The following is a 17,567-nucleotide window of genomic DNA, read 5'->3' on the forward strand; positions in this document are numbered from 1 at the left end:
GTTGCCTATTTAAAAATGGAACTCCCTAACTTTTCCCCCTGATCAACAGAAATGCAGGACAGATGCCAGGGAAGTCCAGAACACATTGACATGTGAGTGCATTGACTTACCAGCGGGAACATTGGCTGTGCACTGCTACTCAGCCCTTCACCTTAAAGAGAGACTTTGGTATCTAAATGATGATCCTCAAAGACAAGCATATGTCTGATTTTTGGTGATGCTAACTTTGATCTGATGGCCTCCTTGCTATGTGTACCAAAGCCTCTTGTAATATACAGGCTTGTAAGTCACTAATGTAGATGTGTCCTTTGCTTAGGTCTGCGTTGTTTGCAACATGACATTGTGATTTCAAGGCATCTGAACAGAATCTCCACTTCGAGTTCCATTCCGGAATAGGAATGCGTGTGCTGGTGAGTTCCATTTGAGTTTGTTCACTGGTGTTCATGACAGTTCCAATGGCACCAAATCTGCTATATGGTGCACTGCTTTTGACCATAAACCGGGGTAGTAGTGCACTATATATGACTCTCTCTGGCCTTTTTAAATGATGATCCATTGACAAGCATATGTCTGATTGTTTTGTGAAGCTACTCTTTGTTCTGATCGGCTCGATTTAGGAACATTCTATCCTCTCATAGAAGCCAAACTATAACTAACATTATTTTGTGATTCCTTCTGTAGGATACCTGATTCCAGACCATGACACTGATGTGCTTTCTGAAAATTCAGGTTTGTGAAATGTTAAGTCACTGGCTACATTTGAAATGTTACCCCATCTCCCTTAATGCACCTTGAAGGGTATTGGGTGGGACTTTGGATGCAGACTCTTTCACTAGCCCCTTTTGGTTGGCCGACTATTCAAGATGGCTTCTTGGCATTACTGTTTAGTTGCTATGGCTACCGGTACATGCTACAGTCCCAATGATGACAAACTTAGCTCACTTTGAACCGATGTGAAACGACATGAACTACTGAGTGGCTGTAGCTAATGCAGCAGTAATGTTTGATTTCTTAAGCGTCGTACTAATAAAATCTATGCCTTTCATTCTACAGGGTTTGTGCTCTGTGGTCAGTGGAATTGCAACATGGACTCAAACACACTGGTAAGTTGCGGTTCTAAAACGGTCTCAAATGGCTCCCTCTATAGTACACTACTTTTGATAGAGCTTTAAGGGCCCTGGTCAAAAGTATTGCACTAAAGGGAAGTCTTTCCCAGAATAACAATCGTTCTCTGCGACCACATGATGATAAACCTTTTTGGAATCTCGTTCGTCTGAATTCCTGTTGACGTTAAATGACCTGACACCCTGCAGCGTAGTAAAGAACGCTCGCTTGACTGTTGTTGCAGTCTAGTTACACGTCCTCCATTTTGTTTTACAGTGGACTGTCCTGAAACAAGATGGCTGGTGTTCTGGGCTGCTCTAAGCTATGCATGTAAGGAGCCATCCAGTCTAAATGGATATTTTAATACCAGTGTCTTGTCCTAAAAGTGGTAGTTCCAATTATCAATGTGTAGTTTGATGTCCTTTTTAAATATAGTATTAGTATGTACACAACTTAACTTAGCTGAATGCAACACCTTTGTAGTTTGAGTTATCTTGTCCCTCTGCTGAACATGATGAACATTCTCTTTGGAATCTCGTTCGTCTGAACTCCTGTTGAGAAAAGGAATAGCTGACTTCAGCAGAGGACTACGTAACCCTGTCATAAGGGCTACATATGTTACGGCTAACACCTTCCTTGTACCTATCTGGTCCTCAGAAAGACATTTAACCTGACGTGTTTTGTCTTGGTAGGTTTCCTCTGTATGTGGCTGGGCAGGGAGCCGTGATGGCAGCTAGACAGGTGAGTTTTGGTTAATATGAGGACGTTCAGTGACTGACTAGAGATGCGATGTCATGGGAAATGAATCTTAACCAGAGCCTTAGCCACGAGCTATTACCACCAGCCTAGTGTTAAAACTCACTGCAAACAAGTGTTGACGTTTGGTAGTCATGGTGACTCTGGCTCCTGGTGATGACACCCGACGCGTCTTACGCCCTCGTCAACGACAGAACCTGCAAAGGTGGACCCACTGGCGTTGCTAGGGCAACAAGGGGACGGCTCGTTGGGGTTACCAACTGTCTGATGGGACCAGAGACAAAACACATAAAATGGCTGCCATTTTGGTTTCAGTAGATGCAGAGTAATTCACGAAACGCTAGTAGCAGCACAAATCACTGGGGTGGATGGGCTACCCGGACGTAGTCGGTTTATTTCTCCCTAACCTGTTTCTGTTATTTTACAGTACCATCAATGCAGTTGAAGCAGGATGGAGTCTGAAGGTTAGTATTCTAACGTCCAAGTAACTCCATTCTTGACCTGATGTAGTACAGGGTCTTTGTCAGCACTTTCCCATATTTAGTCTCAGGGTGATAGTGCTGCTCTGGGATCAGTTCCCTTTTTATTTTAGATTATATTACCTCCCTGGTCTGATGTAACAATCAGTTTTCCCCCTCTGATCTATCAGACAATAAAGCAGTTTAATGTACTGCTAGTCATGTTTATTCCTTCTCCCCTTCAGGACCTGACGGTGGTACCAGACTGGTCACTAGGAGACACTTGTTACTGCACTACCTCAAGGTGTGTATGATTTGACCTCACTTCTGTCCTTTTTTTATAATGTAGAAGTGATGATTTCCTATTACTGCCCCAGTCTGATGTTAAGCTGACTGATTGGTTATCGAACTGATCTATAGAGATGGGGGGGCAACTTTGATGTACTACTGTTTTTAGCGCATTAATTTAGATTTAAAATCTCCTCTTCCAGGTCCTAACTGTTGTACTAGACTGGCCACTAGAAGGAAACTCTTTGCTGTGAAATGAAGTCAAAGGTGTGTAATTTAAGTTATTAGGTGTGGAAGTGTAGCACAACCAGCTGGCAGATGGTGTCGTTTCATTTGTCATCTGCGTCCAACTGCAATCAATGCTACTTCCTGACGTTCAGCCAATAAGGTTGCAGCAGTCTCTGGCTGAAGGCAAGGTGCAACATGAGTAGTTAGCATTAGCCAGTCTAGCGTGGTGGAAAACGTATTAAGACTAAGCATGTTTGGATGCCAGGGGACAAACTGAATAATAGATGTGACTGGAATAATGGTGCTGTCTGCCTGCTGGTTTGGGCTAGTAGAAGTGATGATTTCCTATTACTGGGGCAAAGCTCCCTGCCATCCAGGACCTCTATACCAGGCGGTGTCAGAGGAAGGCCCTCAAAATTGTCAAAGACTCCAGCCACCCTAGTCATAGACTGTTCTCTCTGCTACCGCACGGCAAGCGGTACCGGAGTGCCAAGTCTAGGTCCAAAAGACTTCTCAACAGCTTCTACCCCCAAGCCATAAGACTCCTGAACAGCTAATCATGGCTACCCGGACTATTTGCACTGCCCCCCCCACCCCATCCTTTTTACGCTGCTGCTACTCTGTTAAGTATTTATGCATAGTCACTTTAACTCTACCCACATGTACATATTACCTCAACTACCTCAACTAGCCGGTGTCCCCGCACATTGGCACATTTACTCTGCAACGGTACCCCCCTGTATATATAGCCTCCCTACCGTCACTTTATTTTACTGTATATATAGCCTCCCTACTGTCACTTTATTTTACTTCTGCTCTTTTTTTTCTCAACACTTTTTTTGTTGTTGTTTTATTCTTACTTTTTTTGTTTAAAATAAATGCACTGTTGGTTAAGGGCTGTAAGTAAGCATTTCACTGCAATGTCTGCTCCTGTTGTATTCGGCGCATGTGACCAATAAAATTTGATTTGATTTGAACTGACTGATTGGTTACCGAACTGATCTACACTACAGCAGTGTTTCCTGGTCCTGGGGACCCCGAGGAGTGCACATGGCTCTTGTCCTAGTTCTACACACCTGACTCAAATAATCAGAGGTTTGAGTTGGATCAGGTGTGTAGTGCTAGGGTAAAAACTAATGTTCACCGCTTTGGGTCCCCAGGGTTAGAATTCCACTGCTGTAGACTGATCCCATGTCTTACTACTAGTTCGTTAAATGTCACTTCATGCTCTCCTACTTTGTCCCTCTAGTGTTCTGCTCCCCCCACCTGGTTGAGGTCCTAGTGTCTGCAGTCTATGGAAAGGTGGGTGACTTGTTTTGACCGTATCTTAAACCACCTTCCACATGAGGCATTCTGGAATGTCCTATGATGAAACCTTTGCAACAGTCAGTCAGGTGACAATCCTGTCCAGTGCTCTTGGGCTGGATAAGGTCTCGTCTCCCATCGGCCCTCCTGTGGGTTGGGCAGGCACTGACAAGCCTGCTTATTACGATGTGGCAGGGGTAAGGTGGGCTGCCTGCCTGGAGGGAGGGTGTCTGGGTGGGGGCCTTGACCCCGGACCCTGGACCACTGGCTGGATGGATGCAATGACTTTAAAAAAAAAACTGATCTCGTTTCAGAATGCTCTGCATGTAGTCTAGTTATCTAAGATTGGGATTATTTGGTTTTCAAACGTCTGTTTTTTTTTTTCTAGCTCGTTGGCTGTTGAAGTGTTGCTGTCCTGGTGGAGTGGGAAGGTGTGTACTGGTTCCAGTTTTATAATGCACTCAGTATAGAGAACACAGTCCTAATATTGAGTTTGCCCTCAACAGCCTCAATTTGTCAGGGCATGGACTCTACAAGGTGTCAAAAGCGTTCCACAGGGATGCTGGCCCATGACACAACTGTGGGTCGGCGTTGGCTGGCTGTCCTTTGGGCGGTGGACCGTTCTTGATACATACTAGAAAGTGTTGCGCTTGACAAACCTAAAAGTGTTGCTGTTGACACAAACCGGTGTGCCTGGCACCTACCGTACCCCGTTCAAATGCTCTTTTGTCTTCTCCATTCACCCTCTGAATGGCGCAAATAAACAATCCATGTCTCTTCATCTCTAATTGATGTTTAACAAGAGACATCAATGGGGAAGCTTTCGCCTGGTCAGTCTGTCATGGCAAGAGCAGGTGTTTGCTGTTTTGTACACTGTCTATGTATTATAATGGAAAGGGGCCCAACTTAATATTAGGAAGAAGTTCTTAATGTACGCTACTGTTGCATGGTCCTCTTGGACGTCCCACTGAACCATGCAATGTGTTACACACCACATACTCTGACGTGATGAGTTCTCATTACCGCCCCAGTCTGATGGAAAGCTGACTGATTGGTTACCCCTCTGATCAAGGCATCTCATAGCTTGTTTCCTTGTCCCTACAGTGTCACCAGGATTTAATTCTCACCCTATTTTTCCCCTCTAGTGCTCGTGTTGTACACCGGCTCGCACTCCTGTTTGGGCAGCAAGGAAGTGGGACAGTCTCGTTGGAACTGGGAAAACCAGGCCAAGTCAATTCAACCCCTGACTATGTGTTTTGCTGAATAAATAAATATACAAATGTGATGCTTTTTTCTTTCTTTCTTGGCAGTAGGAAATCAGACTTGGTCCATTTGGCCATTTTGAATGAGCCATTTGGTGTGCTGAATTCAATACTGAACAATGACATTTTCGGTCATCTCAAATCTTTACACATTTATTCTAAGTGGTTCTAAAGCAGATGTGACAGTTTTCACTGGCTATAGAAAGCAGACTTATTTTCATTATTTGAAGCAATTGATTTGTTTTTGAAAGGGTGTTATTGTAGGCAGCATGTTTAGGCGCCAGGCTGGGTCAGTTTATAGATAATATATGGCATAACGGTTAATTTATGCTGCAATCCATACTGCCAATAATGGTGGATGAGGTGTTCGCTCAGGCGCTTTTCCATGTTGGGGGAAAAAGGTAAGTTTCGGTATATTTAACTGGGTGGATCACATTGACATCAATGCTATAGTTTGCCAGCTTGTACAAGCTCTGAGTTCAGTTTCAAAGGCGCTGCAGTTACGGTGATGTGGCCTCTGCCGAAGTCTGGGCATTCATACTACAATCGCGGAGCCATGCAGAGTTGTCAAGGAAGTGAGTTTGGGTTTATATAGAATCAGATCAATGCGGCTCTGTATGAGCCCTCCGAATTATTACACAATTTGAGACGCACAGTGATGAGGTGGGGAGCTCAATTTGGCCTCTGACCACTACAAGTTAATTTAGCGTTTGTTCTGACTGCACTACCAAGGTAAACCATTTTGGTTACAGAGATGAAATGATTTGTTTTTGGGGCCTGTTTCCTGGACACAGATTGAGCCTAATCCTGGACTCATTACATTAGAATTTTGATTTAGCAGGCAAAAATTAAGATACTGTACAGTTAATATTGTTTAGTGCTGGGTTTGGTCTGCGTTCTTACGGCACCGATAACATTTTCGGATCAAGAATAAATTGCCTTTTAGATTACACATTTTCTGAAATGGTAAACCTGACCATTATAGCATGTGCTTTTATTACAAATACTTAAATGAAATGGTGTAAGCTGATTTTAGAAAAATAAACAAGATTTAAGCCTGCGTTTACCACAGACCATGTTCAGTGTTGATCCGAACACTCAATTTTCCCATAAGATTTGTCCATCGAACCATGGCGGTGTTTGTGCCTACAAAAAGATACCATTACTATTGCTCTCTATAGCAGCTGGGTCTAGTCTACCGAGTTAATTGAATACAAAAAAAAAACCCAGCGAGTTGTTTTCCTCTTTAAGGTATACCTGGAATAGTAAAAAAAGTAATCCTTCTACCCACAGAGGGGGCCCCCATTAAAAAATAAAAATGGGGTGGTTGTCCCACTGGCTATCATAAATTGAATGCACTAATTTGTAAATCGCTCTGGATAAGAGCGTCTGCTAAATGACGTAAACGTAGTCTCACTTCCTCTTCCGTCTCAAACCTCATCAGCGCACACTTTCTACATATATCCTCTTCTAATTGCACTTCAGTTCTGTATGCAATAGTAGGATAGAATACCTGTATGTCTCTTGTGGTGAATTGGGCTAGTGCAGCAAAACACCACAGTCCTATAATCTGGGCCATAGTGGTTCGGCAAAGCTTGATCAGGAATTAAGATTATTAGTGTATGGGACAATATATATAAAAAAGCATGTGTCATGTGAATTTTTATCTCTAATTCAACCTAAGCTTGAATCATTACCAGAGGTTGTAAAGCTCTGGTTTTAATCATCAATGATTCAAGGTCCACAATCCACAAGTAATTATCAGTACATTTTATTTAAGGAGAGCTCTGCTCAAAAACACAAATATCCTGTTTTTTATACTCCTTGACAAACAAAGACACTATGCTCCTCCCACCTTTCTTAAACAGTTCCCGCCTTCCCCCTTGAATGGTTAGTAACGCCCCCTCTGTTAGTGGGTTGACACTACATGATAATTCATAAACATTTATACTGTGTTTGGGGTGAAATTCTTTAGTCATTATTTTTAATACACAAATTCATCTATCAATCCACCCTTTTGACTAAATGGTTTCATCTTCAGGATAAATGTATTTACAAACATGTTTAATCTCAGAGATCAGTTCTATTTATCTACATCCAATCATAGGTCTTCTTTTTAGTATTTTCCCTATGACCTTCATACATCAGAACCAATAAACGTTTCATCCAATTGCGGTCTTTCAGGGTCAAAGTCGTCGTTATCCCCCAAGCCTGGAGGATCGTATTTCCCGCTCTCCTGGTCAGAGTCCGGAGTCGGTCCATCTCTTATCATTTGGTGAGATACTGCATTCACCAACGCCTTGCTCACCAATCCTCGGACATAGGGACTGCCCCTAAGATGGTTGCTGCTATGGTTTTCCATTTACCAAACATGGTATCAAACCATCCTGTCCAAGATGTACTAATTCCTGAGTTTTCAGCCCATTCTTTACTTAGCGCAGTTAATCCTGCAAGAGCTCTGGTCTCCGTCCCCTCCGGTGCGGTGTTGTTAGGGATAAATGTGCAACAATGGCCCCCCACCATTTTACAGACTCCACCCCTTTCTGCCAGCAACATATCCAGAGCTAACCGATTTTCCCAGGTCATAAGTGAGGTGGCCGATAATTGCTCGGAGATCCCCTTTACTGCATCTCTAGTCTGGTTAATAAATCGTTGTTGGTTGTAATAGATATAATTAATCCAATCCACATTTTTGTTTATTGTCACCCACCAGAAAAATGTTGTGGTGAACCCCTCCCATATTTGATTCATAGCTTTGTATTCGTCTGGAACACCCCTGGGGATGCCTATACCATCTATCCAAATTGGGCTATTTCCTTCCTGACCTATGTTTCTCCTCCTCCTGATTATTCTTCCTGTCACTGGTCTTTGATGACTAATTCTTACAGGCTGGACCAACAACACTGGTGCACAAGTACCCACCCATCCCTCTGGTAATGTCTGCCGAATACTCCCTTTTTTAGTGCATGCCCACCACACATCAGTCAGAGGGATGGTTAGGTTCCTAATTTTTTTCCTTCCTTCCTTATCTAAATCAGTCACATTAATTATCTCCTTACAGCCATCAAAATCACCCAAGTTACGGGTGCCATTTCTATGTCTGTAACACTGGTATTCGCCAGGAGTTAAAGTGAATCTAGGTGGGCTGGCCGAGTATGTCAATTTTGCCAGCCCAATCCCTGTGCAATTGGGCTCTTTTTGATTGGACCCCAGGTCTAATACACAGGGAAATATTGCCTTTGGCATTGGGGCGGTCAACATTGTCGGTCGCCCAATGGAGCATGCATAACAATTGGTCTCCCCCAAGGCCCTAGCGGTGTATTTCATCCATTTTAACCAGAGATTCTCATCAGGGACCCCCTCCACTTCCCCATTGTTCCATTCTTGGAGGAGAAAATCTTTCATAGTGGACGGGTTAGTCGAATTGACTCCGTCATCCCTTGACTGATCTACTCGGTCTATTGTCATCAATGGATTAATGCCAGTACCTGCTCCCTCTATCTCTTTTGACTCCATTAAATATAATCTTAGACAAGTATCCCGTCCGTATACGTCCGCGCAAGCCCAGTAAGTTCTTTTCATGTCCTCTTTAGTGACCGTTACTATCGTTACTACCATCTCCGTGGGGATGTCAGTTATACCTTCTTATCCTCCATCTGGACGTCCAGCCCCCCCGTCTCATATCTCCTTCCCCCAGTATGTCTAAATACCTGAGCCCAGGAACAATCCGCTGAGGGGGCTGAACATAAATACAACGGGATCTTATAATCCCATGTTGCTTGCTTATCCGCTCTGATAAGATCCCTAATCATAATTTTGAATCTTACTCCCCACCCTTCTCTGACTCCTATTTTGTAGATCACTCGCCCTTGATGGTCAGTATGTCGGGTCGCTTTCCCTTTATTTCTTAATAATGGTAAGGCCATAGCGTAATTGGTGCGAGGTGGTGGTGGATTTTGACCTACCACGACTATTGCCGAGACTATGATGCAGCTCAGGGTCACCCATATTCCCAAAAACCCCCAACCCTCTCCTGTCTTGAGTCCTTCTGCTCGGTACCACCCCATACTCACACCCTAAGAACACACTACAGTGATGATAGGTCGGGGTAGGAGATCTTCGTTGACAGAGGTGATCCCCGGACCCTATTGGTCTAGTTCTTCTCTCCAACTCTGTGTGTGTTTCAGTGGTGCTTGTATGTGGTCTTACCTTCTTGCAGTGGGTAACATGGACCCAGGTTCCTCTCTCTGCTATTCTAATGGCAAAGGCGGTGACCAATATAACCTGATAGGGTCCTTCCCAACAGGCCTGCTTCCAGTTTTCCTTCTAGTGACTGGATGCTCACCAGTCACCTGGTTAGATAGTGGGTCACCTTCTCCTTTAGTTCACCTGTGGGGCACAAAACCTCTGACATACGGGTGTGGTTAATAAACTATCTTCACACATGTTCAGATTAATGTAACAATTTCTGACTGCATTCTCTTTTTAGACTATCTAAAAAATGTTTTTTTTTTTTTTAAGTATTTTGTCCTCTCCTTCGTATCTTATCTAATACAATTAGCCTCTTCCCCCCTCTTGACACATAGTTCTGCTTATGTGTCAATTTTTTCCACCTTCCTAAACATTCCCTTAGGTTATTTATCAACCAATTGCCATGCCTTTCATTTTTGAGATTCTTTTTGCTTCTTTATTGCTCCTCCCACTTCCTTTGTCTTTATGGCGGCTAAATTCGACTTTCATTCAGTTCAGAATCAATTAGTAATCCAATCAAACAATCTCTTATCTTGTAAAAACACTTATGTTTAGTTCAACCTCTGTTCTACCCCGGCTCTCCCGGGCTTGACCTGAAGACTGATTGTTGGACATGACAAGTCCATTTTTTAGGTCACTTAAGTATTCTGCCTAGCAACAAAGAATAAAAACCTCTATGTTCGTGATTAACCCAGTTATCTCTAATAGCCTACCAAAAAAAACCCATCATCTTTAAACCACGACCAATGTCAGCCCTCTTTACTCTCTACCATTTTGGGTAACATCCCTGATATATTTATTAAAAGCTAAGACTGTTTGGGAAGAGAGCAACAACATAACCTGTTCTTCCTCCTCAGAGTTCCAAATGATTTTACCATGGGCTGCCATTGCCTTCCCATAGATAAGATCACTTAATTACCCGTATGCAGTACATAATGACGACCCAAGCTTTTTTTTTCTAGTCCTTATCTACCTGACCCTATTGCTAAATCAATGATCTAGGCAATAGTTGTCTCGCCTTAGATTGTACATTCTTCTGATTACTGCAGCTTATTCCATGAATTTAGTTTCAAATATCACCCAATAAACCGTTCCATCCCACAGCATAGTAAACACCACCTATGAACTGTTGAAAATTCCCTAAATTCAACATAACAACCCTTTATAAACATCATGCTGGGTGTGTTTTTATTTTATTTGAAAAACCCAATTGAAAAATAACAATCAAAGATAGTTAGGCTCAACTTAATTTGGTAGCTCCCTCTTATGACCTAAATATGCCTAACTTCATAAAATCCCTCAAAATTCCTCGAGTATACAATGATTATTTAATTGATTACTCTAAATCTGCTACATGTGATCTCATTCAAATGATCCATTATCAATTATTTGATCCACCCCCTAGTAAAATCTCTCTCAGCCTGCTTGTTTTTCAAACCTAAACAGTTTCCTTCTCTCTTTTTCTTTTATTCTCTCCCTCTCTAACTTCCTCTGTCTCTCTAAGTCTGTCTCTGCCTCTCCTTTTTCCCGCCAACCAGAGCCACAAATCATTCTCCTTGTCCTCAACTCAACCCTCACAGCTTTATCGCTACTTCCCTCCTATCATTACTGAATCAATGATAATACATTTACATTCTAGTCACCCAGCAGACGCTCCTATCCAGAGCAACCTAGTGAATACATTTTTATTATTTTAATCTTTATTTTATTTTTTACTGGCCTCCCCCCGTGGGAATCGAACCCATAACCCTGGCGCTGCAAACACCATGCTCTATCAACTGAGCTCCATCCTTGCCGGCCATTTTCCCCCTACCCTGGACGACGCTGGGCCAATTGTGCGCCAGCCCATGAGTCTCCCGGTCGCTGTCGAGCTGCGACAGAACCTGGATCCGAACCAGGATCTCTAGTAGCACAGTTAGCCCTGCGATGCAGTGCCTTAGACCACTGCCCACTCAGGATAATAATAACTGCAATAACTATCAATAATAATTATAATAACTATTACGAATTATATTGTCCTTTTTCTGATGTTCTAATTGTAGTCTATCACCTTAGTTCAAAATATAAAGTTATTCACAACAAATCCAGAACCCACCACATGCTGGCGCCATTCCCCCAGCACAACAGCCAATGCCACCTAACCAAAATAAATTATCGTTTTAAAATCGTCCAATTATTCTGTATTTTCCCGCTAACCCACCTCAGCTCGCTATTCAATATCTTTAACAGTTTTCTCTGATTCGATTTAATCAACAAAACAAATGCTTGATATTGTTTATCAGCATACACTTAATGATGTTCCTACCATCTGAACTATACTGTCTCTCACCCTCCCCTTGCTCCTTCGGGGAGAGCGCATGGTAACCTTATAACATGTTTTCATAGACTTTAGAATACTACTAGTTATCTTATGCAACTTTTAATACACGTAAAAACTCTCTCTCCACCCATTCTCTATTGAATAAGTGCGTCTTCCTAGTTACCCCATAACCACGCCTCAAATCTTTTATTCAGCATTTAACCAACCAAATACTAAGTAGTATCCGGTTATCATTTATACCCGCCGTTGAATTTCCTCATACACACATTTTACCTTCTGCCATTCAAATGCCCAACACGACAGAATAGTTCCATGCAAACCTCTATTGGCTCTTCAAGTCGCTCCGGATTAGAGGGTCTGCCAACTGACCAAAAACGCAAATATTCTCCACCTTCTCACCCATTACGTACGTCTACGTTTGAGTGCAAAAGTCCAGACACATGCATAATAATATGCCATCTAGCAGACGCTTCCATCCAAAGCGACCTACAGTCATGCGTGCATACATTTTTTTATTATGGGTGGTCCCGGTGATCGAACCCACTACCTTGGCGTTACAAGCGCTGTGCTCTACTAGCTGAGCTACAGAGGACCACATCGTTGGACTTTATAGGTACCTCTCAAATAATCGCTTTGTGGTGTTTTTAGCCAATTCTTAATTGACACTAATCATTTTTTCAAACATCTTACCCGTTCAACCAAAAATATTGACTGTCATCCTCCTTTTCCCCTGTAGTCACGATGGTTAAATATTCCTTTGTCCCCGTTAAAGCATTTTCGCGCTAAAAAAAACACACTCGCTGTCTCTAGCCTCCTTTTCGCTGTTCTTTGAAATTAGTTCCAGTCTACATGCATCTGTTTGATCATAAATTCTAATTTTTCTACTTCGAGATGCCCAATAACTTCATACCTCTTCTCCCAAATGGATCCATAAAACATATTTCTTTCATCTCCTGTTAATTCTCGGACTTGTTTAGAAGATGTCTTTCCCATGGCGGAACAATAAGAAATCCCTCCCCCCCTTTTTGTTTTTTAAATAATTCACTCCCAAATTATTTTCGTAGGAGCTAATCTCTTAGTGCGCCTCTTGCTTTTGTAATTACCCTTTTAAAATTATTTAACCCCTAACCCAGAGTTTCTATTTAAAACTCCGGTTTCATGAAAAGAGTAAGTTACCCAATTTTTCTCACGCGACTTATTTTTTCCTCCACCCCTGAAATAATGATCACGTCTCCCGAGGGATTAACATTTTACATTTACATTTTAGTCATTTAGCAGACGCTCTTATCCAGAGCGACTTACAGGAGCAATTAGGGTTAAGTGCCTTGCTCAAGGGCACATTAACGTCATTTAGCAGACGCTCTTAGCCAGAGCGACTCACAAATTGGTGCGTTCACCCTATAGCCAGTGGGATAACCACTTTACAATTTGGGGGGGGTTAGAAGGATTACTTTATCCTATCCCCAGGTATTCCTTAAAGAGGTGGGGTTTCAAATGTCTCCGGAAGGTGGTGAGTGACTCCCGCTGTCCTGGCGTCGTGAGGGAGCTTGTTCCACCATTGGGGTGCCAGAGCAGCGAACAGTTTTGACTGGGCTGAGCGGGAGCTATGCTTCCGCAGAGGAAGGGAGCCAGCAGGCCAGAGGTGGATGAACGCAATGCCCTCGTTTGGGTGTAGGGACTGATCAGAGCCTGAAGGTACAGAGGTGCCGTTCCCCTCACTGCTCCATAGGCAAGCACCATGGTCTTGTAGCGGATGCGAGCTTCAACTGGAAGCCAGTGGAGTGTGCGGAGGAGGGGGGTGACGTGAGAGAACTTGGGAAGGGTTGAACACCAGACCGGGCTGCGGCATTCTGGATGAGTTGTAGGGGTTTAATGGCACAGGCAGGGGAGGCCAGCCAACAGCGAGTTGCAGTAGTCCAGACGGGAGATGACAAGTGCCTGGATTAGGACCTGTGCCGCTTCCTGTGTAAGGCAGGGTCGTACTCTCGAATGTTGTAGAGCATGAACCTGCAGGAGCGGGTCACCGCCTTGATGTTGGCGGAGAACGACAGGGTGTTGTCCAGGGTCACGCCTAGGCTCTTCGCACTCTGGGAGGAGGACACAGCGGAGTTGTCAACCGTGATGGCGAGATCATGGAACGGGCAGTCCTTCCCCGGGAGGAAGAGCAGCTCCGTCTTGCCAGGGTTCAGCTTGAGGTGGTGATCCGTCATCCATACTGATATGTCTGCCAGACATGCAGAGATGCGATTCGCCACCTGGTTATCAGAAAGGGGGAAAGGAGAAGATTAGTTGTGTATCGTCAGCGTAGCAATGATATGAAAGGCCATGTGAGGATATGACAGAGCCAAGTGACTTGGTGTATAGGGAGAAAAGGAGAGGGCCTAGAACTGAGCCCTGGGGACACCAGTGGTGAGAGCACGTGGTGCGGAGACAGCTTCTCGCCACGCCACTTGGTAGGAGCGACCGGTCAGGTAGGGACGCAATCCAGGAGTGAGCCGCGCCCGGAGATGCCCAGCTCGGAGAGGGTGGAGAGGGAGGATCTGATGGTTCACAGTATCAAAGGCAGCAGACAGGTCTAGAAGGACAAGAGCAGAGGGAGAGAGAGTTAGCTTTAGCAGTGCGGAGAGTCTCCGTGACACAGAGAAGAGCAGTCTCAGTTGAATGACCAGTCCTGAAACCTGATTGGTTTGGATCAAGAAGGTCATTCTGAGAGAGATAGCAAGAGAGTTGGCTAAAGACGGCACGCTCAATAGTTTTGGAAAGAAAAGAAAGAAGGGATACTGGTCTGTAGTTGTTGACATCAGTGGGGTCGAGTGTTGGTTTTTTGAGAAGGGGAGCAACTCTCGCTCTCTTGAAGACGGAAGGGACATGGCCAGCGGTCAAGGATGAGTTGATCAGCGAGGTGAGGTAGGGGAGAAGGTCACCGGAGATGGTCTGGAGAAGGGAGGAGGGGATGGGGTCAAGCGGGCAGGTTGTTGGGCGGCCTGCAGTCACAAGTCGCAGGATTTTATCTGGAGAGAGAGGGGAGAAAGAAGTCAAAGCATAGGGTAGGGCAGTGTGATTAAGTCTCACCACATACGACCTTATCATCTGATAAACTTGTTTGCAAAGTTCTAACAAATGCCCAGTCGCATATAGAACTCCCGACATATCCCTCTCATACGATGATAATTATTTCCCTGTTTATACTGAACATTGCAATTCGTACAATGACAATATTAACTTCGTTTACATTTGTGATTGCAATTCACTACCATGTCATTTCGGACTAGTTTTTTTTTGTAATAGCTATTTACCTCTAGGATCAATTGCGGACCCTCCCTGTCGTAATAATTATTACCTTCTTTGACTTTGGTAACTAAGTTCAACTCATTTTACCAAAATCCATGAATAAAAATTACTGACCTTTTCCTTGCAGTCTGGATTAAAATGCTTTTTCAAACTTGTTAACGTCTTTATCGTTCATAAAGAGTAATCACCGGCCTGTTTATTAACCTTAACGTGGAAGGCCAGGACTCTCTCACGGATGCGATCACCCGGCCGTGCACGGATTTCGGTGTCTCTAGAACGATAAAGATGTATTAAGCTCCGCTTCGAAGGACCAATCTGTCATGTGAATTTTTATCTCTAATTCAACCTAAGCTTGAATCATTACCAGAGGTTGTAAAGCTCTGGTTTTAATCATCAATGATTGAAGGTCCACAATCCACAAGTAATTATCAGCAAATTTTATTTAAGGAGAGCTCTGCTCAAAAACACAAATATCCTGTTTTTTATACTCCTTGACAAACAAAGACACTATGCTCCTCCCACCTTTCTTAAACAGTTCCCGCCTTCCCCCTTGAATGGTTAGTAACGCCCCCTCTGTTAGTGGGTTGACACTACATGATAATTCTAACATTTATACTGTGTTTGGGGTGAAATACTTTAGTCAATATTTTTAATACACAAATTCATCTATCAGTATGATTGGTATAAAATGCCTTTTATCACTCAGAGGGATGGGATTTACTGTGGCATTAAAAAGGTCTCAGTCTGACTTTGGACATGCCAAATAACCTTTCACCTGACTGCTGCTGCATGCTTTCCTTAAAGGAAAGTGCCACCTAAAACCTATATTTTGGTATTGGCAAAATGCATCATATGGGGGTGATTTCTGTATTTTGAAAGTGACATGTCTTGAGAACTTGATTGCTTACAAGGTTCATGCGAGTGACTGACTGCACAAAGGGAGTAAACCCCATACCCTCATAAGCAATGTGGCAGTACACCCAGAACATTGCTCTGGGAACTAGGAGTGATACAATAGCTCCGTTTCAAGGTAGGAAGCCTTGTGTGGTATAAATCAGTCATATACAGGAACCAACCATGCTTATAACTTTTTTGCGTAGCAGTATAGAAGGACTGAAAGGGAACCTCTTTAGAGTTTGTATTGAGTTTGTGAACCTCTCCACGCATTAAATATTACTTCATTTACTTTTGAGTTTGAGTCCTTAGTGGTGAATTTACACGACAATTCCAACATTGGACTAATTAAGCAAATACCAAAATAGTTGTTGGATGGAGTTTCTTTAACTGGTTTCTAGAGCTCCCTGGAAAACTGTATTTTATGGTACTATTCTGCAGTGATGAAATGAAAACCTTTTCAAGACATGAAGTCAAACAGTTACACACTAACCATGGTGGGGTGTGAATTTAATAAATCGTTACACACCAACACTAACCATGGTGGGGTGAGTGAATTGAATAACAGATACATTGAAGTGAGGCACTGGTTGGCAGACAACCAACCAACCACTGTAAACAGTTCTAACTCAGTATGATGGTACTGTCTAGTAGCATCCTAACAGATCTGAGAGGTGTACTACAAAGCAGGATCAAAGAGTTAGTTAGCTAATTTTGATAAACAACCCAAAATAACTTGATTTGAGTTGATTCAAAACGCTGAACTTAGATATGCGTTTTGGTTGAGTCAATTAGACCACGCCCATTTCAAGCTTACCGGTATCTTTCAAAAAATGTTCTCCTTCTTTGTAGTATCCCTCTGTTTGTGATGTCATCCCTCTGTTTGTGATGTCATCCCTATGTTTGTGATGTCATCCCTCTGTTTGTGATGTCATCCCTCTGTTTGTTGTTTGGCATGACAAGCAGTGCAGTGGCATGATGGCACAAACTGGTACCCAGACTGGCCTACTAGTGTTTCTCAACCTTTTTCTAATTAGGGACAGGAAAGCTATGTTTTGTGCGATTGTTATTATTGTTTGAGGTGACTACCAGAACATGTGAAGCTTGGATATGTGAGGTATGCGGTGAGAGCATTTGTGTCCAAACCATTACAGTGTGGAGATTGTAAAGGATATGGTCATGTGTCAAATGTTTGCAGACGACAGAAGTATGATAATGTAGAATCTGCGAATGGAAAATGTTGCAACTGTGGTGGGGATCATACTCTGCACTTCCTTGAGTGCCCTGTTAGGGTGAAGGAGGTCGAGGTGTCAAGGGTCAGGGCTGCGCAGCGGATCTCCTATGTGGAGGCGGTGAAGAGAGTCCAAGGGGAAAGAGGCAACAGTGTTGAAGATATGGCGGTGAATGCAT

The 17,567-nt window shown here is 43.3% G+C and overlaps 1 long non-coding RNA gene and 4 other non-coding genes across 10 annotated transcripts in view; all 5 read left to right on the top strand.

Annotated features, from left to right (window-relative positions):
• Positions 1-17,567, top strand: part of LOC121554369 — a 48,889-nt gene that overhangs the window by 23,403 nt on the left and 7,919 nt on the right. For 2 of the 6 annotated variants that reach the window (XR_006659835.1, XR_006659834.1), the window contains exons 6-10: positions 1,381-1,434; positions 1,797-1,845; positions 2,288-2,324; positions 2,564-2,622; positions 2,810-2,873. This is a non-coding gene — a long non-coding RNA (uncharacterized LOC121554369). Of the gene's footprint in view, positions 1-49; positions 93-316; positions 411-681; positions 730-1,053; positions 1,104-1,380; positions 1,435-1,796; positions 1,846-2,287; positions 2,325-2,563; positions 2,623-2,809; positions 2,874-4,083; positions 4,137-4,527; positions 4,571-5,284; positions 5,407-17,567 lie in introns of those variants that run through there. The other 4 variants (XR_005997667.2, XR_006659830.1, XR_006659832.1 and 1 more) reach the window with 4 other exon arrangements.
• On the top strand, positions 917-980 carry LOC121554764. Its single transcript, XR_005997776.1, has one exon. It is a non-coding gene; the product is annotated as a small nucleolar RNA SNORD29 (small nucleolar RNA).
• LOC121554791 lies at positions 2,009-2,133 on the top strand. The gene has a single exon (XR_005997801.2). It is a non-coding gene; the product is annotated as a small nucleolar RNA SNORD22 (small nucleolar RNA).
• LOC121554775 lies at positions 2,663-2,737 on the top strand. Its single transcript, XR_005997786.2, has one exon. It is a non-coding gene; the product is annotated as a small nucleolar RNA SNORD31 (small nucleolar RNA).
• Positions 5,138-5,212, top strand: LOC121554786. Its single transcript, XR_005997796.1, has one exon. It is a non-coding gene; the product is annotated as a small nucleolar RNA SNORD31 (small nucleolar RNA).

This window comes from Coregonus clupeaformis, unplaced genomic scaffold (genome assembly GCF_020615455.1).
Source record: "Coregonus clupeaformis isolate EN_2021a unplaced genomic scaffold, ASM2061545v1 scaf1809, whole genome shotgun sequence".
NCBI classification, from domain to species: domain Eukaryota; kingdom Metazoa; phylum Chordata; class Actinopteri; order Salmoniformes; family Salmonidae; genus Coregonus; species Coregonus clupeaformis.